The 24598-nt window shown below is 37.7% G+C and overlaps 1 protein-coding gene across 6 annotated transcripts in view; it reads right to left on the bottom strand.

Moving 5' to 3' along the window:
* OXR1 (oxidation resistance 1) overlaps positions 1-24598 on the bottom strand; it is a 439622-nt gene that overhangs the window by 357524 nt on the left and 57500 nt on the right. Inside the window, exon 2 of one of the 6 annotated variants that reach the window (XM_059395031.1) lies at positions 1737-1852. The exons of the other annotated variants lie outside the window; for them this stretch is intronic. The gene's annotated coding sequence lies outside the window, so the exon portion shown is untranslated. The remainder of the gene's footprint in view (positions 1-1736; positions 1853-24598) is intronic. 6 annotated transcript variants of the gene reach the window in all.

Below are 24598 nucleotides of genomic sequence, written 5' to 3'. Positions count from 1 at the left end.
AGGGTGACAAGGATATAATTAAAGACAACAATTCCAGATTTGCCTGCTTCTGCAGAATGTAGGAATAACATGTGAAGAAATTTGATCTCAGGATCGTTGATCAAACCATATGGAACCATTGTTTTTGTAGGTCAAAATGGCCAAATATTATCAACGTATATGGTGCAACTTAATATAACTGAAGGGTTGACTAAGACAGCCTAACACTGTTGCCTTCACCCTGACTCAACTTTACACAGGCTTCTTCCTGACTCTAGACCACGACCTCTCTTTTCTTAGAGTGTTTACTATAGAAAATTTGCAATTATAAATTCTTTCTCTGCCCCTTTGAGATAAGAATCTATCCACTTCTTGCCAGTTATACAACCCCAGTAATGTCTTTCTCAAGGACTGGGGGAGCCATCCATTGCAAATGTAATCATCAAAGAAGATTGTGTTCTACCTCCCAGTCTCTGTGGGAAGATAGGTGCCTAACTTCTTAAGTACCAATTAGCAAACACAGATGGCCTGATCCCATTGAGCAACCTCCTCCTAATACCCTCCAGTACTTTTCAACTAGCTGAGTCTTAGCACTTAAAACCCTCCTGTCTTCTGTTTCAGCAGAATTGAGATCAGTCACTGTCCCCTATTCCAAAAGTCTTGAATTAAGTTTTCCTTGCCTGTTGAACGTCGCCTGGTTTAATTTTTCTTTGGGAAGGTATTTTGTTTTTTTGTTTTTTAAATTCCTTGAAGTTCAGGAAAATCTCCTAAGAAGCTGGCAATGTTGTTAAAAAGTACAGTTTTTTCTCAATGCCTTTTACCTGTAATATCTATCAACTTGGATCTTGAAAAGTTTATATTAAATGTGGATTTATAAAATAAAATATTAGAAAATTGCATTTTTTTTCTAATGGTATACCTAGGTGCTTATAAGAAAAAATATATGAACATAAAAAAATTCATATGGCTATTCATAATGATTACAATAATCACTCTGGGATCCATTTGGAATTAAATCATCTTTTATTTTTATTTGCATCCTATAACTATCTAATTTATTTCTTCAAGGATACAAACCCACAAGGCAGTCAATTAAGTTTACTAAATTTTGTAACCCAGAAAAGACAATGATGTGATGCTTTTAAAGGCCTTGGAGAAATGACTCATTTCTTATCAATGAAAACTTTCCAAAGAAAACATCTTTAGGATCTTCAGAAAAGGTTAAATTTTCTGTACATTTTGATGATTCACAATCTTTTTTTCCAAATAAGGATTTATTCATTTATTTGAGAGCAAGAAAGAGAGAGCATGAGAAGGAGGGGGAGAGGGATAGAGAATCTCAAGCAGCCTCCCTGCTGAGTGCAGAGCCTGCCTTGGGCTGAATCCCAGGACCCTGAGATCATGATCTGAACCAAAACCAAGAGTCAAATGCTTAACCGACTTGAGGTACGCAGGGGTCCCCATGATTCACAATCTTTATGCAAATCCCAACATCGTTCTTCACACTGAAGTATGAATTTATAGTTTTAAAGCAAAATCCTAACATTACTACTCGCCTCCACTGTCATCAAGAGAATGTTCTTCACATTAGGGAAAACTTTTAAAAATATATGGATTGATTGACTCTGTTGATTTTAAGTTATAAGCATAGGCACAACTGTTCTCTTGAGGTCACTCCTTTAGCACAATGTTAAGGAAAATAGTATGTCAATTTAATACAAGATCTTCATTTGACGTATTCATTAAAAGTGACTAACTTGAGACACCTGGGTGGCTCAGTCGGTTAAGCGTCTGACCCTTGATCTCAACTCAGATCTTGATCTCAGGACTTTGAGTTCGAGGCCTCAGTTGGGCTCCATACCCAGTGTGGAACCTGCAAGAAAGAAAGAAAAAGAGAAAGAGGGAGGCAGAGTGGGAGGGAGAAGGAATGAAGGAAGGAAGGAAGAAAAGAAAAAAAAAAAGTAAAAACCCTTGAACACAACAATGGATTACTGAGATTATATTTTACCAAAATAATTATTTTTAATCATTTTATCCATGAATAAGATTCAGGGCTTCAAACTGAATTGAAAGGAATACCACATTCTAATATGTTTGTTTTTCTGTAATCACCTTGCCATTTAGTTATATAACATGAAAGAACTTTGGAAAGATGACTTTACTAATAAGTAAAAAATGAATTTTCACAGCCTCGTCCAATGACTACATAAAAGATTTTGTAAGTTTACAATGTTAAAATTTCATGAAGATCGGGTTAAATAATCTGCCATATGATAACTGTATGTTTTGTTCTACTTCATACTTAAGACAGTAAATCTATTAAAAAATTACATGCAAGAAGAATGAAAATGATTAAAGGTTTTGAGCATAAGCACTATTGAGTGTCCATAAGTGAAGTGCCTTTGCTTTACCTAGAAAAAAGAGAGCTTAGAATCCAAACGTGATACTATTTATTATAGAATAATTTCAAAACGGGTAAGGCCAATGGTCCATTGGATTTTGTTTAATTCCACTGAAGGTATTGTAAGAGATAATGAGCATAAAGTGAAGAATAAAATGCTTCAAGTAGAGAACAAATTTTTTATGCTAAAGATTCAAAATAAATGTGTAGAAACATGAATAATCAAGAAAAGAGTAGAACATGTTGAATTTTTCAGGGTGGTTTCCTTATTATCATCAGATCAGAGTCCTCTTCCTTGCTTTCTGGTTTCCCTATGGACCAATACCAGTCCTTCCCAACCTAGCCTCCCTACTCTAGTTGAGCTTGCTTGTCAGATACTCATTCCTGTGCCCTGACTAGACTACGAAGTTCTGATTCTTCTCTGTGGCCTGGCGTTTTCTTTCTTCGTTAGTTGCGACTATCCAAATTCGTCAAGGATCCATACAAGCCCCACAAATCCTAGGAATTCTTGCCTCAGAGTTTCAGGTTTCTCTGATAGCCCCCCTTTCTGAACTTATATCCAATTTAGTAATTAAAATACAGTAAAATGTGTACATAATTTTTATGTATATTATTTTTACTTGCTTCCATAAACTCTAAGTTTAAAAGGTCAAAAACAGTTTTTTATGTTTAAACTCCAAAGCATCTAGGTAAGTTCCAAGTACTCTCCACCTATGAATGAACTACTGGACAAAGTGCAGTATTTTAACAGCAATATGACTTGAAGGACTGAAAAATAATGGTTTAAATATGAACTTTTCTTCTGCTAGTCTCATACTGGTATTATGAATTTCAGGACCTCCAGAGATTTGGAAGAATGTAAGTCAATCACTGGGGAAAGATATTCTTTTTCTTGGGAAAATTCTGGTTAAATATATGGACAAATCCTTAAAATAAAAATAAACAAGAAAACCGAACTAAGAGTTTGCCTTTTCCCTTTATCTTACAGATGTTTCTCTAGAGATAATATTTTTATTTTTATTTTTATTTATTTATTTTTAAAGATTTTATTTATTTATTTGACAGAGATCACAAGTAGGCAGAGAGACAGGCAGAGAGAGAGAGAGGAGGAAGGAGGCTGCCTGCCGAGCAGAGAGCCCGATGCGGGACTCGATCCCAGGACCCTGAGATCATGACCTGAGCCGAAGGCAGCAGCTTAACCCACTGAGTCACCCAGGCACCCTAGAGATAATATTTTTAAAAATAAGAGGGTTCTGCCTTGAATTTTTATAATTTATATTATGTTTTAATTTTAAAATAATAAACTTAGGCATACAGATCAAAATCAAAAGACATATAATAAAGATAAACAGTTCTCTCTCTTCTGTCCTCTGTCCCAGCCATCCAGCCAGAACCTCTTTACAACTGTTTCTACCAGTATCTTTATCCTCATAGAGATATTCTCTGGATGTCTATCTATACCAAACTATTCCTAGCTATCAGTTTATCTCCCCATCTATTCATCTACTTAGCTTTCACAAAATGGTGAAATTATACACATTTTCTCTGGCACCTGGTATTTTCACATACATGTGTAACCATAAGCCCACATACAATATTTCCCTACAGATCCACACACAGAGGTGCCTCATTATCTCTAAGAGTTGTAAACAATTTCACTGAATGGATTTACCCTAATTTATTAGACTATCTCACAATAAAGGAGATTTAGTTTGCTTCTGATATTTGCAATTACACACAAGCCTGCAGTGTATATCCTTATGTATCTGATACAATGTAAATGCATATTTGTGGATAAATGCCTGGGAAGTAAAATTTCTGGGTCAAGTCTATGCATATTTTTAATTTTAAAGAAACTGGTAGATTGCCTTTCATAGAAGGTGTACCAGTTTACATTCTACGAGCAACGTATAAGCTTAATGGTTCTGGCATTACTGCTTTCTAGAGTACCAATAAGCCAGGCAGATTTTATAAATATAGTTCCTGAAGTGTATTCAATATCCCAAGCCAGAAATACTATTCCACACATCCAAGTAGGCACTAAGCCTGGTTATTCTACCTCTGGGATATCTTTAGAATATGTTCACTTTTCTCCATTCATACCACCAATGTCTACTCATATCTGCATAATAACAATGACCTAATAAGTAGTCCCACTTCATTTAGTTCTCAACCAAAATGTTTTTCTGCAGCACACTACAGGTTGAGGGCTCCTTGGGTGATGCAGTGATTTTCTAGCTAAGAGCACCAGAACAGAGAGGCAGGGATAGTGACATTAGGAAAACCTGGGCATGCTTTCCAGCTATGCTTCTTGCCAACGTCTGGCCTCAAGAAAATTAAGTACATTCCCTTGCTTGTTTCTACACTTGATCTGAGCCAATTCTTTTTTTCTTTTTAATAGAAATGTTAATCATACTTACAAGGAAGGTCAAAATGAAATTTTAAAAAAAAATGCATGGAAGGACTTCATATTGCCTGCTGCATAGGAAGAGCTCAAAAAGTGATAATGCTGGGGCTCCTGGGGGACTCAGTCAGTTAGGCGTCTGCCTTTGGCTCAGGTCATGATCCTAGGGTCCTGGAATCAAGACTCATATTGGGCTCCTTGCTCAGTGAGGAGCCTGCTTCTCCCTCTCCCTCTCCCTGCCGCTCCCCTGCTTATGCTCTGTCAAATAAATAAATAAAATCTTACAAAAAGTAATGCCAATGATGATGAGAATAATGAAGACGGAGGAAGAGACTGAGATGATAATAAATTTGTCCCAGTATCCATAAATTGCTCTATTTGCCTTCACATTAAAGCCCCAATTCTTTGAGATGGCTTATAAGACTTGAGATGATTTAACACCAGCTTCTTTCCCACCTTCCTCTCTCATGGAAGCCCCACCACCCTTTCTCAACCCCACCCTCCACAAGCCACTCTATTTCAGCTAAGTGGTCTTGGATTTTCCTGACTCCACCGTGTCTCTCTAGCTTATAGGCCATTCCATTCACATGCTAGTCCCACTGTATGTTATTACACACATAAGCTTTTCCCCCTCTGCTGCCTAATCATTACAGCTCAACATAGACAGTGTTTTGTCCAAACTTTCCTAGTCCTTGGTAGGTGTAGCCCCCACGCTCTCTTGTAACACCTTGCTCTGAATGCATGAAGATGTTTAAAAACAGTGGTTTAATTCTTTAATGCAGGTATTTCCCTCTAAATTGCAAGTTCCTTAAAGATGGACAGAAAATCTAAACAGCAAACCCAAGGCCTAGCCTAATACTTGGGACAAAGAAGGTACTCAATGTTTGCTGAAAAACAAAGAATAAATATCTGATATCAAGGAATGTAAAATGGGGCTCCTGGGTGGCTCAGTGGGTTAAGCCGCTGCCTTTGGCTCAGATCACGATCTCAGGGTCCTGGGATCAAGTCCTGCATTGGGCTCTCTGCTCAGCAGGGAGCCTGCTTCCCCCCCCCTCCACCTGCCTCTCTGCCTACTTGTGATCTCTGTCTGTCAAATAAATAAATAAAATCTTAAAAAAAAAAAAAAGAAATGTAAAATTCTAGATTGCTAAACCAAAAGCAGTGTTCCCTTTTCCTTCTAAATTATAAAAATATTATTTCTATATTTTATCATATTTATGGGTTCCAAACTTCTAAATATTGTTACTTTTTAAAAATAATTATTAAAATATTTTTTGAAACTTGGATATTAATTAGGGAATATTAATTGTGGAAACTTAGTAGAAGTCATTCCATTTTGCTAATGTTTTGCTACTCAATTTTGCCCAGAATATAATTTAGTCATAAAACACATAAACTAACATCTTTGTTTGGATATGCAAAATAGGACCAAACAATCCCCATATTCTAGCTACATCAGCAATCATCACACAGACTTTCTAATAGGATATAGACGTGTTTCTCTAGAACATTGGAGTGGTTAAGGTCAGCATGGATGTAGACCAAAAAGAGTCTAAGTTCCTCGCACACTATTTTTACACACTATTGATACCTAGCTGAAAATACAGTCTTTGCAGAGGACTGAGAAATCCCACATATTAAAACTTCAGATCAGCACAGATGGTAACCCTGGAGACAAGCTAATGCAAAGCTTTATGTGTCCTTTCACTGCAGAGCAGCTGTCATTTTACTTATATTAAAGCCATTTCATGGGAGGTATTAGTATTCAATTGAGCATGTCAGTAATTGGTCTAAAAGCATTTATCACAGAGACATGGCTATATTTATGATTATCCTAAGTACCCACTTCAGAAATATCCCCTATGTTCAACTTACAGAAAGTATTCGCCATAGCCAGGGAAATAAAGGCTTCTGGACGTTACAGTAATTCTTAAATAAATTATCATGCTCAACAAAGGTCACCTTAAAGCAGTTTGGGATTATTATCTACAGAATAATAGATTATACCAGATATTATTATAATTCTCTGAGAATAAAATCATTTTATTTTTCTATAAAACTGCAAAGATACCTTTTCTACCCATGCTGTTGAGGTTTGATTTCAATGTCTCTTAAATGGTGATGTAATCATAAGCTTCTATGTGGCCTCTGTCTTCCATCTCTCCCTCTTGCTGGTCTTCCTCCCCCCGATTCCTGATTCTGTACAACCTTTCCTTGTCTCTCCACTATGACTTGCAATTAGTACTTTCCTTATTTCTTCCCGTCACTGACCAACTCCCCAAACCATTCCTCCACACCCACCATCTCTCCCTTTTCACCACCCACTTATGCTTGCTGGTTTTTATTTCTGATCTGCTGGTTTACTATCCTGATCACCATATGTAACCACTAATTCCTCTGTCGGCCTCCACTCCCTGCCCACTTGTTCTGGACACTCCTTCTTTGACTTCCAGGATGCTGACGCATCTACGCTCCCCTCACCCTCTCTGTTCTTCTTCCCATTTCCTTTATGTGGATATTCGCCAAAGTTCTGCCTACCTTGGATTTTCTCAGTGGATAATTCACAGATTTCTATGTACCTCATCCTTTTTCCTGACTTCCAGAATCATCATTCCTAATCATTTATTAAACAGTTGCCAAATTATGTGTTTGTTCTTGCTTTTTTACTGCTCAGTAATATCTCTTTAAGTCATTGTCTCCCTTTTACCCCCTAATACTACCACCCATGTTCAAGCCCTTACAGTCTTCTGTTTTGACCAGCTTTTTTTTTTCTTCAGATTTTTAAAGCACCTAAAAACAATTAATTAAGGTATATTTTAAAATCTTAAGAGTGGACTAATGACCAAAATCCTAACTGAAAAAAGAGTTTTAAAAGGAGATTATGCTGAGTGAAATAAGTCAAGCAGAGAAAGTCAATTATCATGTGGTTTCGCTTACTTGTGGAACATAAGGAATAACATGGAGGATATTAGGAGAAGGAAGGGAAAAGTGAAGGGCGGAAGGAATCAGAGTGGGAGACAAACCATGAGAGGCTGCAGATTCCGAGAAACAAACTGAGGGTTTTAGTGGGGAGAGGGATCGGGGGATGGGTAAGCCTGGTGGTGGGCATTAAGGAAGGCACGAATTGCATGGAGCACGTGCAATGAATCTTGAGACACTACATCAAAAACTAATGATGTACTGTATGGTGACTAACAGAACATAATAAAACAATAAAAAATAAAGAAAATTAAAAAAAAAAGAAACAATTTTGAAAATTGAACACAAAAAGCTCTTTAGTTCATTTTTTTCCTATGGACGAGTTCTCTTTTTTTAATTGGAGTATAGTTGACACCAATGTTACATTGGTTTCAGGGGTACAGCACAGTGATTGGACAGCTCTAAACTTGACCCTAAGCTCACCACCAGCTGTCACCATGCAGTGCTCTTACAATATCACTGACTATATTCCCTATGCTCTGTCTTTCATCTTTGGGCAGCTTAAAATATTAAGCATTTGGGGGTGCCTGAGTGGCTCATTTGGTTACTCATCCAACTTTTTGATTTCAGCGCAGGCCACAATCTCAGTGTCATGATCTTACAGTTGTGAGATCAAGACCTGCAAAATGTGACCAGCTCCATGCTGGCTGTGGCACCTGCTTAAGATTCTCTCTCCTTCCCTCTGCCCCAGATGCCTGACCACCCAGCCCTTGCACATGCACACACAAGCTCTCACTCGTTCTCTTTCTCCCTAAAAACATGAGATCTTTAGTGTTGATAAGCAGCATGCTGATGTTTGGAAAATAAGCACCCCTACTCCCGAGCACTAGCGTCCTCTGGTACAGTTTACAAATCACTGGCTGGAAATGGCTGCACTGGCCCTAAAACTTGTCTCTGACCCCTGATTCATATCAAAAATTAATTTTATCAAGGCAAAGCACTTACAGATGCAAACTCCTTCTTTAGAAATAGAAGTAGTCATTCCAAATGAACAGCCAGTCATTCCACGTAGATTTTACGCTTGGGATCCTCTTCCATATGGTCTAGCCTATATTTTCTGGCTTGTCTAAATTCAGGTTGGGTTACTACTGTGCAGTGAATTTTTTCCACCCTCTGCTGAAGGTCTAGCACAGCACTCTTACCTTGGAACTAGTCAAACATATTAAATTGAATTCTCAGTGCAAAACTCAAAGTTTTCAGGTATGCATTATCGTACTCAAGGGTAGCACTAAATAAATGAGGCTTTTAAAAAGTATGATATATCTAAACTGCCTGGTGTTTTTAAGAATTTACAACAAATTTTGGTGAGTCACTAAAGGTTCAGTCCCATGTTGAACGCCTAGTGGAAAGCACTGCCAAAACTCAGTTTAATTAAAAACAGAAAGAAACAAAGCAGCAGACTGGTTTTCTTTCCCCCTAAATAAATGTTTCAAATTAAAAAAATATATATCTTAGGTACACTTAATGAATCTTTCTGTACTCTCAAAACATAAGCACTTATGCATTCAGGAGTTACTTGGGAGAAGTGGGGAAAGCCAGCCAGGGACACAATGCATTTTAAGAATGTAGTTTATACTTCTTTTTCTGCTCTTCTGAAGGCTTTCCAGGCACTGCTTCAAGGCCCTTCGCCATTCAGCCGGAGTCCCCCTGTTTATCCTCATCTCCATTATCCCACTCTTCCTGCCTCTGAAGCCCTGGCCATATGTGCGCCTGCTTCCTCCTCCAATAAACTAAACCCTTCCATGCCTGTTTGCTCAGAATGAACACACTGATCAGTATGTTCAAACTTCCAGCAATGTCTGTCCCTTACCTTCCAGAAAACATACTTGTCCTGAAGAGCCCAGCTCAAATATCAACATCCCACACTTTAAAATTAGGTAGAATTGTGTGTCCCCTTCAGATTTGTATCTTTTTTTATGATATGCATATTTTTTTACTGCAATATTTATCATATATGTCACTACTGTTATGGCTTATTATCTGCTAAAGGTAGGTTAGTATTATATTAAATTAGGTAACTACTTAAAAAAAATAGTCATTTACTTAAGAAATATGGAATTTGAAGTTTCTAACCATAAGGGTAGTAGAGTACCCTTGTGTTATAACAAATGGACAGATAAACAGAGAGAGGACATAGTAATATTTACTTAAAATGTATTTATTTGTAGGTAATATTTTAGAACAACTACAAAAGCAAAAGGAATCTAATATTATTTATTCTTTTATCTGGGTCCTACTAATTCTCAAAGCGATTAATTTTATCTTTATATTTTCTCTTCAACCATCTACTACATAAAGAGCCAATAAATACCTGTTAAATTGATTTTAGCTGAACTGCTATATTGTTATAGTCATGCAAATAATTGATTTTTCTTCTGTTTAACAATGAAGGCATTTGCGTAAGAGATACTCAATCGATATAAGAAAAAAACAGCTTACTTCCAAGAGAAGACATTTAAAAGGTAAGAGCGTCCTGTTGATAATCACTAGATAGTCCTGACCTGTAGACAATACCTATTCTTAGGGAATACAGCAGCCCAGAGTAATACATTTTTCACAGATACAGATACATACACGAGAAAAACATGTGCATGTCATTCTTCGTTTAGGCAAGTATTTTCTTCTTTTGGGCATTATTTGAAAAGACCCCAAATGCTCAAAACCCATTCACTTCTCTTAAGTCCTTTCCACGAGGCTGGAGAAGAACTGACTTTTCCCAAAGAGCTTTTGATTTTCATTTTGGAGGGATGGACATGCTTAATTAAAACTGACACCTGAAGGAACTTTCATGTTTTGGAGCTAAACAGCAAGTGCTTCTAACCATCAGAGTATCACTGAATATTCACAGAAGCTACTACAATCTGTGAAAGGAACACAGTCCTCCTGGCAGAGAGATTACGCCACTCCTGGCAAAAAAGAATTAGGGATTAAAAAATAGTTCAAATATCCAGGCTGAGATGAAAAACAAAACAAAAAGCCTTTTCTTAGCTTATCATCCAAATTATCTTTCTTCACAGAGCGCCTACTCAACAATTTCTTCATCAGCTCTTTATTATACAAAAATTAACTCAAATCTCAACCCTAACTCTTTCTGTTCTTGTAAGACCTCACAAACCAAAAAAAATGAGCTGTCACAAATTAGGACTCCTTGAGTAAGGACTGAATGCCTGCTTTGTCAACCAAAGTGCTGGGATTTGAGAACCATATAAAATACAATTTAATCTTCAACATTTACTTAAGGGTCCTGGATGCTCAGAGTTATATAAATACACAGGTTTTAGTTTAACATCAACTTTAAATTTTCACTTAAAAACTGTGTCAGCCTATCTTTAGATGTGTAATGCCCTGGCTTTTTTTCTTTTTCTTTTTTTTAAATTCTCTGACAAGATGACATTCTTTTTTTTTTTTTTTAATATTTTATTTATTTATTTGACAGACAAAGATCACAAGTAGGCAGAGAGGCAAGCAGAGAGAGAGGGGGAAGCAGGCTCCCCACCGAGCAGGGAGCCCGACTCGGGGCTTGATCCCGGGACCCTGAGATCATGACCCGAGCCAAAGTCAGAGGCTTTAACCACTGAGCCACCCAGGCACCCCAAGATGACATTCATTTTTAAAAAGCCAAATTTTATCAAAAGAATTGGTATTAATGAAAATGTATTAACTACCTCTGTCAATAGTTTTCTCTAATTCACTGATAAAAAACTGCTTTAAGTTCATCACCAAGAAGCTGCTTCCTCTACAACTTCAAATGCTGCTCTCTTGAATAGTCGTTCAATCTTCTACGCCATTCTGGACTTGAAGCTGAAGCTTGACTTCTTTACCCAATGATCAAACTCTTTCATCTTCTTCAGATCTTCAAAGGTATGTAGTGCCTCAGTAGCATCTACATGGCTTCAAAGTTTATGATTATCCAACCTCAGCATGAGATACTTTTCAAGCTTTTCAAACAGACCCTATTATCCTTGAGTAACTCAGTGAAGCTTTCCAAAACAAGTAATATCATATTGTTTCAAATGTTCTCACAAGTGTAACAAAGCCCATGCATTATAGATGGAAGTATATGCATGACTAAGCCTATGTCTTTTATGTGTTCACCTCACTCAATATATTTTATCCCTCCAATATTTTTTTTTAATTTCATTTATTTATTTGACAGAGATCACAAGTAGGCAGAGAGGCAGGCAGAGAGAGAGAGGAAGGGAAGCAGGCTCCCTGCTGAGCAGAGAGCCTGATGTGAGGCTCGAACCCAGGACCCTGAGATCATAACCCAAGCCGAAGGCAAAGGCTTTAACCCACTGAGCCACCCAGTCACACCCCTCCAATATTCTTCTTAATGCATGGGACTTTCTAGACTTTTTGTGTTCACCAATGTTCTTCACAAGGTCATCCATTTCCTTAGAAAACACTGACATGATTGTGGAGTGAACTGCTGAGCAGTGATAAAAGAAATCTCTTCATCCTCCTACACGAACTCACCTACAACTTAACAGTTCCATTGTTGCAGTCATATAAACATGTTATAAGCAGAACTCCTATTTGGATAGTAAATTTTGGGTGAAAATTTCTGCATAATGTTACAGCGAATATTTTGATGGCAAGAGTTCAGAAATGGAGGGTTCTTTGTATTGCAGAAATATGTGTGTTAACTGGTCTCTAATTTAGAATCTTTGAGTGAGTAACTTCCCAACTCCTAGTTTGTCCTAGTGCTCATCAGAATTGTCACCAATTAAGATACCTTATTGGAGCTTCTGCATATTTCTTATTTACTTGCATTTACTGAGTACCTGTTATGTGTCCAGCAGTATGGAGGGAAGATAAGAATTAATAAAATGTCCTCCAGCTCTCAAGGATTTTGCAGCACTGCAGAAGCAGACAAACATAAATACAGGAATACACAGCATGGATTACAGAAATCATGGCAAATAGTCTCATAATATAGCTGAGGCACAAAGAGATATAGATGTTTGCTCACAAGGAGGCTGATTTCTGATTTCACAAGGAAAGCATTCATGGAGAAGATGACGCTTGACACAACTTCTGAAAAGTGAAGTGAGTGTGCAGCACCAGCCAAGGCACAGAAGTACGGAGGAGCGCAAACAGCCTGCCATGCGAGGGAGAGGCCCCTCAATCATAAAGCAGAGCAGTGCAGAGGAGTGGAGAGGAGTGAGAGGTAAGTCTGAAAAGGGATCAAGGGCTAGCAGATGGTGACGGGCCCCACATGCACACAGGTAATTCTTGTCATGCAGAAAAGTAACTGTTGACACTTAAACACATTAGATATAGAATTCCACCTCTCATGCATTAGCTGGACAAATCTTCCTGTTCACGGCTTCCTTTGGGAGAAAGGCCAGCATATTGTGGTATCCCCTCTGCAGTAGCAGTTTAAAAAGTTGGGTGCTTGTGGTCACTGCATCCTGACCTCTTGGGGATTATGAAAGGAACAAGGTGGGGATTAGGCGGGAAAAGAGTGTCTGCCACAGATACTTATGGACTGCGCTTAGCCTCACTCCAACCTTGAGTTACCAACTTCCTGATAACCAGGAAAACTCAGCCTCTGGGGACATTTCCAATATACTCTTAAAGTGGCCTTGTGCTGTGCAGGACAAAAAATAATGGAAACCACTAGTGATTTTTAGCTCTGATAATGGAACACACTCATTTTATAACACATACGTTAATTTTTTTTGACCATGGCCATCTGATTTAAAACATTCTCAGAAATTTCCTGGGTAAGAATGAATAGGAAAATCTATACTTGAATTTTGCAACTGACATTGGTTATTTGTTGTACCTAACTTAGACAAACTATCTAACCTCTCTATGTGTTGGTTTCTTCACTTCCTCATGGGTTGTTATAAAGATTAAGTAAGTTAATACATGAAAAACACTAAAGCAGTGCCTTAAACATGTAAAGAGCTCAATAAATACTAGATGCTTTCGTTATGAGCTTCTCCAGCGCTCACTGCTTTTTTTTTTTTTCTAGCAACGGTTTAAATTTCCAACTAGAAATATGCCCTCCTCCCCTAATGGGATATGGAATATGGGATATGGGATAGGAACATGCCATCCCCTTGGATGTGGGCCAATCAACATGTTACAATACGCTAGCAATGGTGATTGGCTCATGAATGGGCACACAGCCCAGTTAACAAAGAGATACTAGGAGTCTCTTGATAGGGAGGTTCGGAGTTTCTTGTTTTCTTTCCTGCTGTACTGAGAATTGTGAAGCCGCAGTGGCAGCCACCATCTTGGTATCACATTTAACCTGAGCCTGGAGCCAACACAAAGGAAGGTAGAACGGAAGTAGGAAAGGAAACCAATTCCTATTGACATAATTCAATCCAGATCCATTTCCTGGAATCTTCCGTTGTCATCAGTTCCATTTTGCTTAAGCCATTTGGGTGGAGTCTCCTCTTACTTGTAATTGAAAGGGTATTTCATATTAAAGAAATTATCCTACAGGCCATAAAGAGACACTGAAGGAGTTTAAGGAAGGAAGGAAGTTGAGTATCATTCTAGCAGCACTGGAGAGGGCTGAGCAGGAGGCAGGAAGGCAAATCAGGAGAAAAGGGTAACAATCTAAGTAAGAACTGATGAGGACCTAAAAATGAGGGAGCTGGGATGAGACGTGTGGTGGAAGAAGAGAGAAGGATATTCAGTGCCTGACTGGATCTGCAGAAAGAAGAACGGCATGGAGTTGAGGATGACTCCTGAGCTTTTCACTTTGCTGACTTGTGGATGGTGACGCCATTTATCTGGATAGGAAATATAGAAGGCGGAGTAACATTTAAGGGGGAAAAAATGAATTAACATTGACATGTTCAGTGTCAGGTGCCCATGACATAACTAGGCAGAGAAGAAGTCGACTGAATAATCCAATCAGACATGAGCAAAATGTCTGGCCTAGAGCTTTATGTTAGGCAATAATGAATGGAATGGCTTGAAGCCTTGCGCATTGGTGAGTTAGCCAACACACAATATGTAGGAGAGGACTGTGCTCAGAATCATGAGAACATAGATAACTAGGGGCAAAGAAAGAGAGTCCAATGAAAAATGCAGAGGGGAAATGGTCAGAGGACGGGGAGGAGAACCCAGGAGATAGCACGGCACACAGCACGCAGAAGATGTTTTCGGAAAGCAAGACACCAGCAGCATGAAACATGGCCTAGAGGTCAGACAATAAAAAGCACTTTTGTTTGCTGTAATACTTCCAGTGAAGGTGGGAGCAGATGTCTAATTTCACAGAGTTGATATGAAGTGAGGAAGCAGATAGACTTAGAGAGGACTATTCTTTTCAAGAACTTGGTTTAAGTGAAAAGGAGGTTTTCCATATAAATTATCGTGTCATCTTGGAAGAGAGGGAGTTTGACGACTTCTTTGCCAATCTGAGTACCTTTTATTTCTTTGTGTTGTCTCATTGCTGTTGCTAAGACGTCTAGTACTATGCTGAACAACGGTGGCATGAGTGGACATCCTTGTGTTCCTGATCTCAATAGGAAGGCTCTCAGCTTTTTCCCATTGAGAATGATATCTGCTGTGGGTTTTTCACAGATGGATTTTATGAAGTTGAAGAATGCTCCCTCTATCCCTATACTTTCGAAGAGTTTCAATCAGGAAAGGATGCTGTATTTTGTGAAATGCTTTATCTGCATCAATTGAGAGGACCATGTGGTTCTTCTCTCCTCTTATTGATTTGTTCTATCACATTGATTGATTTGTGAATGTTGAACCACTCTTGTATCCCATGGATAAATCCCACCTGGTCATGGTGGCTAATCTTTTTAATGTACAGTTGGATCCTATTAGCTAGGATCTTGTTGAGAATCTTGGCATCCATATTCATCAGGGATACTGGTCTGTAATTCTCCTTTTTGATGGCATCTTTGCCTGGTTTGGGAATCAAGGTAATGCTGGCTTCATAGAAAGAGTATGGAAGTTCTCTTTCTGTTTCTATTTTTTTTTTAAAGCTTCAGAAGAATAGGTATTATTTCTTCTTTGAGTGTTTGGTAGAATTCCCCAGGGAATCGTCAGGTCCTGGACTTTTTTGGGGGGGAAGTTTTTGATCACTGCTTCAATCTCGTTACTAGATATTGGTCTATTCAGGTTGTCAATTTCTTCCTGTTTCAGACTTGGAAGTTTATAGATTTCCAGGAATGTATCCATTTCTTTTAGGTTGCTCAACTTATTGGCATATAACTGTTGATAATAACTTATGTTGATTGTTTCTATTTCCTTGGTGTTAGTCGTGATCTCTCCCCTTTCATTCATAGTTGTGGAGGAAAGGGAACCCTCTTACACTGTTGGTGGGAATGCAAGCTGGTGCAGCCACATTGGAAAACAGTGTGAAGAGTCCCCAAAAAATTAAAAATAGAGCTTTCTTATGACCCTGCAATTGCACTACTGGGTATTTACCTCAAAGATACAGATGTAGTAAAAAGAAGGGCCATAAGTGCCCCAATGTTCAGAACAGCAATGGCCACAATCACTAAACTGTGGAAAGAGCCAAGATGCTCTTCAACAAACAAATGGATAAAGAAGATGTGGCCCATATATACAATAGAATATTACTCAGCCATCAGAAAAGATGAATACCCAACTTTTGTATCAACATGGACGGGACTGGAAGAAACTTTGCTGAGTGAAATAAGTCAAGCAGAGAAAGTCAATTATCATACGGTTTCACTTACTTGTGGAACATGGAGGACACTAGGAGAAGGAAAGGAAAAGTGAATTGAGGTAAATCGGAGGGGGAGAGGGACCACGAAAAACTGTGAACTCTGAGAAACAAACTGAGGGTTTGGCAGATGAGAAGGGTGGGGGGATGGGTGAGACTGGTGGTGAGTATTAAGGAGGGCATGTATTGCATGAAGCACTGGGTGTGGTACATTAACTGTGACTTTTGGAACACTGAAAAAAACAAAATAAAAAAAGAAAAATAATAAAGGAAAAGGAGCAACATGGCAGTAGTTTGCCTATAAATGTTTGAAAACCAGCACTAAAATCTGGTTTGTAGCATCTGCCTATTTCCCTCATGTGAACCATTCCTCTATAGAGGTGACTCAATCTATCAACATGGCATTAATGAAAGCAGGGCCGGGAAGTGGGGCTCACAGTTGGCTCTCAGGGAGCATGCTGGTGTTGCTGGACTCAGCACACATATGATCTAGGGAAAGACACATGGATGAAGGATACAAAGTGTGGAGAAAGAGCTAGCATAGAAGGAAAAGCTAACACAATATAAAAAAATAGATAAGGAAGCAACAAAGAAAATTCTTGAAGAGATTAGGTCAAGAACAGATGGAAAGATGTAGTACAGATGAAAAGAAAGAAAACCTCCCCTGGGGACTGACAAAAAGAGTTGAGGTTGAGTGTAGATAAATTAAAAAAAATAATCAATAAAGGTTTATTTATTTATTTATTTGAGAGAAAGAGAGCGTGTGGGGGGCAAAAGACGCAGAGAGAGACAGAGACAGAGTCTTAAGTAGACCACATGAAGTGTGGAGCTGGATGCGGGGCTTGACCTCATGACACTGAGATCACAACCTGAGCTGAAACCAAGAGATGGACACGCAGCTAGACACTCAAATGACTGTGCCACCCTGGTGTCCAGTAAGAGGAACATTTTTAAGTACAAACATGGGAGACTGTACTAATTATGACTAAGACAATTCACAAATTCCAATTCCATTGAGAAGTAGAAGGCAAAATCTTTGGTTGGCAATCAGGTGGCATTGGGATTCCAGAGTATAGATGAGGTAATGTGGGAAATGGGAGCAGATGGGAACCAGAGGCAAATACTAAATATATATGTCTGTGTGCGTGTGTGTGAAATACTCACACACACATAGTTGATGTTCCTATCTTCCCCCACTAGATTGAAGTTCCTTTAGAGAAAGGATAGCTTATTTATCTTGGTTTCCCTGACATATCAGAGTCCATCTCATTGTCTTTTAATATTATTATTTATTGATAAGTAGGTATATAGGTAGATTGGCTGATCAGATAAACAAGGAAAAAATATGTTGATATTTCTAAAAGGACATGCTGTTTTAAAGGTATTTATAGGGGATACAGTCAATGCTATCTTAATACAACTGTTTGGTGACAGATGGTAGCTATGCTTGTGGTAAGTGTAACATAATGTATAGAGTTGATGAATCACTATGTTGTACAACTGAAACTAACGTAACATTTTGTGTCAACTATTCTCAAATAAAGAAAAAAAACTTTTTTTTAAAAAAAAAAGAGGTACTATTTTAAATGTCTTTTATTTCTCAATCTCAATCAAATCCCATTAAACTGAATTTAAGTATTATATTTATGCCATTTGCTGTTGTTGTAGTAGACCTACCAGAGCATCTGTACAGAAAATAGTGATCCTGGTCCCAAAATACAATTTTAAGCAAAGGTGGTGGTTATAAAAGGGGCTATACACACACAGATGACACAAAAATACTAGATCCCTGCCCCTCTTTTTTACAGAATAGGTACCACAGAACTTTTAGCAGCAACCGTTAAAATATTTTCAATGCTCTTGAGTCAGATAAACTGTCTAGTTTATATCTCTCACTTTATCTGCTGTGTTTATATTTGCTTATTTCTGCAGTATGAATAATGCAAGTTTATCCAATGTATCTTTAGGATTATAGTGAGATTTGCTATAAATGTTTTGCAAATATCAGTAACTGTTGAATAAAACAGAGGCTTCAGGAGAAAAATTCAAGATTGTAAAATTGTAGCAGGGAGAATAAATTTATAGCAATTTAATCCAGCCGTGTTCCTTAGTGCTTTTGTATTCTTTATTAATTAATTCATTCACTGATTCACTTGACACATTTTTTAAAGATTTTATTTATTTATTTGACAGAAAGAGAGATCACAAGTAAGAGGCAGACGGGGGGGGGGGGGGCAGGCTCCCTGCTGAGTAGAGAACCCAATGTGGGACTTGATTCCAGGACCCTGAGATCACAACCTGAGTAGAAGGCAGAGGCTTAACCCACTGAGCCACCAAGGAGCCCCTTATTTGACACATATTTAAATGCCTATTTAATGGGAAGCATTGTTCTATGTGCCAGTAACACAGCAAAAAAAGAGGGGAAAGATCTATCCTCACATGGTTCAGATCCTAGTGGTACAAAAAATAACACTAACAAAACAATAAAGGGTTATATAATATCAATAAAGAATAAATGCTAGGAATGGGCACCTGGGTGGCATAGTCGATGAAGTGTCTGACTCTTGGTTTTGGCTCAGATGGCAATCTCAGTGTGGCAAGAGGGAGCCCCGCCTCAAGTTCTGCACTCAGCATGGAATCTGCTTGAGATTCTCTCTCTCTCTGCTTCTCCCCCATCTCTCTCTAATATAAATAAATAAGTGTTTATTTTTTAAAAAAGATAAGTGGTAGGAAGAAAAATAAAACAAGGTAAGGGACCAATGGGCGATGGGCTACAATCTTAGATACAGTGCTCTGGGAAGGCCTATATAAGGAGATGATATTCGGGCAGAAAATATAAAAGGGAAAATTTTAATTTCCTTCCTATTTATTGTTTCATTATTTATTGTTTATTAGTTTGGATTGTGAATCATTTTTTTAGAAGTTTTTTTCAAAAATAAAAGTAGAGGATGCAGCAGCTCGGGTAAAACTTCTAAAGCATATTCTTACATATACCTTTGCTTCTTTAAAATGGAAAGAAATAAAGATAATTTAAAGGCGTCCTGGTGACTTGTGGTGGCAGATCTTTATTATGATCCATTTAAGTCGGGAGCTTTTTTTTTTTTCCTTTTCCCTCCCTTACAGTTGCTCCAATCCCAACATATCAGCTGACCACTGCTAATTGCTATGGCATAAAAAAATCAGAGCCAAGGCTGAAAGGATTCAATGAAAACTTAAAATATTCTGACTGTTGGTTTTAAGGTTTGTGTACAGAAGAGTTTTTGGTTGTAGACGTATAAAAGCTCTTTCACTAGCTCTAAAATTATGTCTTATAATACTGACTCTGGGAAAAGGAACATATCAATACACAATGTTATTTATGTATCAGATCACAAAAGCTAATATTTATTAATTGTTTACTCTATTTTAGAGTTTGTTCTAAGCAGTTTACCTCAATTAATCCCTCCAAATCTAAACTTCCTCCCTCACTTTTATTATCTGTAAAATAGGGAAATAGAAGCAGCTTCTTTTGAGTTTTATTGATGACTTTATGATTCATCACATAGTACATTCAGCAGAGAAAGAAGTATATTTCTTATCAGAGGACAGTGCTTAAAGAGTCTGAGACAAAAATGAACTTGGCATGTTCTAGGTAAACAAAAAGGCCAGGATAGTTCATTAAATATGTATACCTAAATAGTATGTGTTATTTTGCAGGATATTCCTGCTTATCTGTTTTACCTACACTTTTGTTAAATTTCCCTATGCCTATAGCTAAATGCAGGCAACACAGGAGTGACTCTCAAATGGTAAGACAGCCAATGAACTTTTCATTGTAGAAACAGAAAATGTAATTATTTTCTGAAAGACAAACATGAAATTCATAATGTGAATCTCCCTATAAGAAAAGAAACAGCTTTAACCAACAGAAAACTGAAAAAGAAATCACTTTTGTTTATTTAGGTGCTATGTGTAAATTCCTTCTTTTGACAGATGAGAGTAACTGGAGAGGACAGAGACTTCACAACCCCATTTGCTAAGGAATCAGATCAAGACCAGATAGGAAATTTTAAAAGGGGGAGAGACAGAGAGAGAGAGAAAAAAAAATGATAACAAGCAAGTACATATTTCCTTTCCAACCAGTAAACTGTTGTATAGATTTCAAGAATCACAAAATACATTTTAGAGAATTGCAAGTTATAAATCATGTATAGTTTAGGCTATAATCACAGTTCATGAGTTATACTTGTGAAGCATTTCAGACATATTTAGAATGCCTTAGCCACAAAATATGCCTTACTACTACATGGTATACTCTGTAGCTGTTCTTGTCTGCTTTTGTCTCCTGATCTTTCTCCCTCTCCTTACACACACATATATACACACACACACAAATATAACCTTCTATTTTTAGAAAAATTTGTAAGTCAAATTTATAATAGTGTATTAGGCTTGTCTGTTTCAGTGACTGTCTATATTCAGAAAATTCTCTGACTTTTATCATAAACCAATTGCCACAAATGTTGAGATATATGCTGAAATATATATTAAGTAATTTAGAGAAAGAAATGTTAATTTTTCTTCATTTACTGACTTTTCCTCTTTCCCTCTGTATTTCTCTGTTTACACTAGTGCCGCATTTTACATAAGCTCTTACTTTCAGTTGTCTTATTTATTTTAGTCAATAAGCAAATATCATTTGCCAAATGTGTAGACTATAAAATTATTTTATCATAATAATAATGTCTTCAAAACTGTTTCTATTCCTTAAATATGTCATATGATGGAGACATTTGGCCTTTAAAAAGTATGATTAAAACCTCATCTAGAAACAAGAATATTCATGAATTATCTTTGCACTTCTATGTTAATTACAAAACTTAAAATTTTAAGTCATGTTTTACAACTCAGACATACTGCCAATTAGAATATTTTCTAAGCATAGTTCTTGATGTTAAATTTAAACATATTTGTAAAATACAAATGCAGTTTTATTTATGAAGAGTTTATAATAGCCTATCATCATATTATAGATATTTGCCTAACATCTGAATTAAGCTCAGTGACTAAAATGACTCTTGTTAGCGTGAACCATTAGTTTATGTCAACATTACCACGTCATTAAGAAGCCATTCTTGTCCAGCACTTAGGATATGAAGTAACAGGGAGTTCTGTCTGCCTGCCACAGTGCCCCAAATTCTCTAATTTGGTATTCATCTCCTAAAACTGGCTGAAGTAATTCACCAAAAATAACACACCTTCAGAAGAGAACATTGAAGTCAATGTACTAAGGCTTGCTATTGTCCCTCCCCAAATGTAGAAATGAGCCTTTTATAGGGTAGGGCAAAAAATTCCGCCCTGAATTAGTTAAAACTGTGGACACAATCTGATTGCCAAGCATCCCTTTGAATTTAGGCATAAGTCTACACTGAAAATGTGAATATGAAGTAACAGTATATTCCAGAGGGATTGGCGGTAAGAAAAACAGGCCCCTAATGACTAGAGTCTGGCACCTTGCTCCCAAGGAAGTAACTCACAAGGCCATCATCTGAGTATCCTGATGGAACACATCCAAGTCTCCAGTTCCGCCACCAGAACCACTGAATGCCTGCAGTGAAATGGCCACTCTTCCCTAAAGCACACAACAGAAGATCCAGTGTCCTGGGTAATCCGTGAAACAATAGACAATGTCTACTCCTCTTGTATACTGTCAGCTCAGACCTTGCCCTCCCTGGATAAACTGTGATCCTCTAATCTGCTTTTTGGCTACACTTCCTCACCTCTCTTCTTCCCAAAGGGTCTAAGGAAAATTAAATTGGTATTAAAGTCAACTTTCGTATTTATATCCCGTGAGTACCCTTTATCTAGGTCAAATCTCACTCTTTTAGAGGAAAATCAAAGACCCCAAACCTAGTTCTAATTCTGGACCCAGAGAATTAATATTCAATCAGATTAGAAATCAAATAATCCAGGAATCATTTAGCTCAAATAACGTTCTCTAATTTTACTTCAGTGAATGGTGTACTATAGTGATTGCAACCAAAAGGGCATGGCAGGCTGACGGACAGAACAGAACGAAAGATCCAAACTGTTAGGCCCTCCCATGGAAAACAGTCTGAGCCTCTAATTCTGGGTGGCCAAGAAAGCATTATCAAAACAGAAGGCATTCATTCAAGTATTTGGGGGCATTTACTACATTCTGCTGCTCCATTCAGGATATCCAGAAATCAAGGAAAGAATTTGATTTCAAAGAGCTCAAGGTGCAGTGTGGGTGACTGAGATGTAAATTAACAATTAAAATTAAATCATTGTATTTCTGGGAATTACAAGAGGAAAACGGAGAATAAAAAGCTACTGAACTAGGCAAGGGAAGGTGGGTCTGAGCCAACTTCCTAAATTAGGTCAAGTCAAAGTTTAAAAAAGATGCTAATTAAGACACTCTGAGAGAGGGACAAAACATATTCCAAGGCCACAGAGAGAGGACCGTGTGTCCAAATAATCAGGGATAGTTAAACTGTAAGTGGGTATGTGAGATTTATGCATGTGACTGTGTAGTTTAGGGTAGGACATGAGATGAAGCAAGACACGTGGGTGTGATGTTTAAGAGAGTTATAACACAACTTTTTTTTTTTTTTAGATATGACACAAAAAGTACAAGTAATCAAAAAAATATTAAATTGTATTCAAAATTAGAAACTTCTGTTTGTCAACTGACACTATAAAGAAAGAAAGTGAAAAGACAATGAACAGAGTGTGAAAAAATATTTGCAAATCATCTATGGGGCTGAGGCTCTAGTATTCATGACACATAAGTAACTCTCTCTACTCAGCAATAAAAAGAAAACACAACCCAATTAAAATGCGGGCAATTACTGAATCAAAATACCATATGTTTTATAATGTTTAGAAACCGGAGCTGTTACACATTGCTGGTGAAAATGTAAAAGGTGCTGCGGAAAACAGTTTGACGGTTCCTCCAAAATTTAAACATAGTGCCATCATGTGACCCAGCAATTCCACTCCTGGGTATCTGTACAAGAACACTGACAACACGCATGCACACAAAAACTTAAAACATAAATGTTCATACAGCAATTTCGTTATAACCCAAAAGTCGAAGCAACTGAAATGTTCATCAGCTGGTGAGTGAACAAGATGTGACACACCCACACGCGGGACACTGTTCAACCACAGAAAGCAACGAAGTACTGACATGTGCTCAACATGGATAAACCTTGGAAACATTATGCTTAGAATACAGACCAAAAAGGTCACATATTGTGTGATTCCACATGTATGAAAAGTCCAGAACAGGCAAGTCTACAGAGACAGAAAGTGGATTATGGTTGCCTGGGGCTGGGAGAGGGAAGGGTGGGAATTCACGGCTAATGGGCGTGGAATTTCTTTTCAGGGATGATGGAAATATTCTGGAATTACATAGTGGTTATGGTTGTTCAGTTTTTTGAATATATGAAAAACCACTGAATTGCATACTTCAAAGGGGTAAATTTTATGGCATGTGCACCAATTTTTTTTTTTAAAGATTTATTTATTTATTTATTTGACAGAGAGATCACAAATAGAGAGGCAGGCAGAGAGAGAGAGAAGCAGGCTCCCTGCTGAGCAGAGAGCCCGACATGGGACTCGATCCCAGGACCCCGAGATCATGACCTGAGCCGAAGGCAGCGGCTTAACCCACTGAGCCACCCAGGCGCCCTGCACCAATTTTTAAAAAAAGATTTAATGGGTTGCCAAAGGAAATTCAAACTTTACAGGCACACATGGTAGGCCTGAGTTTCCACTATAAGGTACAAGTCTCCAAAAGCCAATTTTATCTTAGATTTTCCTATGATCAACCCTTGTACTATATATAAATGCATTCAGCTTGCTATCGACAAGTTACTCAGGCATCAGTAAAAATCTAATTCATTACAATAAGTGTTGCAAGTTTCTTAAGTATACATGACAAGATCTTGTCAGTTTTTCTTCCATAATATTTTAAAACCTGAAGATCCAACTAGATGAGGATCCAACTAGAAGAAATATGGCAAAAACAGTTTCTTAAAACAGTATATGCACAGCTCAAATTTTGAAGCTGTGAATTTATCATGTTATCCTAAGTTTTACCTTGATCCCCTCTCGGCTTTGCATCCTAATGCCTTAACGCATGACTTGATTTTAT

This window comes from Mustela nigripes, chromosome 3 (genome assembly GCF_022355385.1).
Source record: "Mustela nigripes isolate SB6536 chromosome 3, MUSNIG.SB6536, whole genome shotgun sequence".
NCBI lineage: Eukaryota > Metazoa > Chordata > Mammalia > Carnivora > Mustelidae > Mustela > Mustela nigripes.
This window is presented reverse-complemented; position numbering and strand designations above follow the sequence as displayed.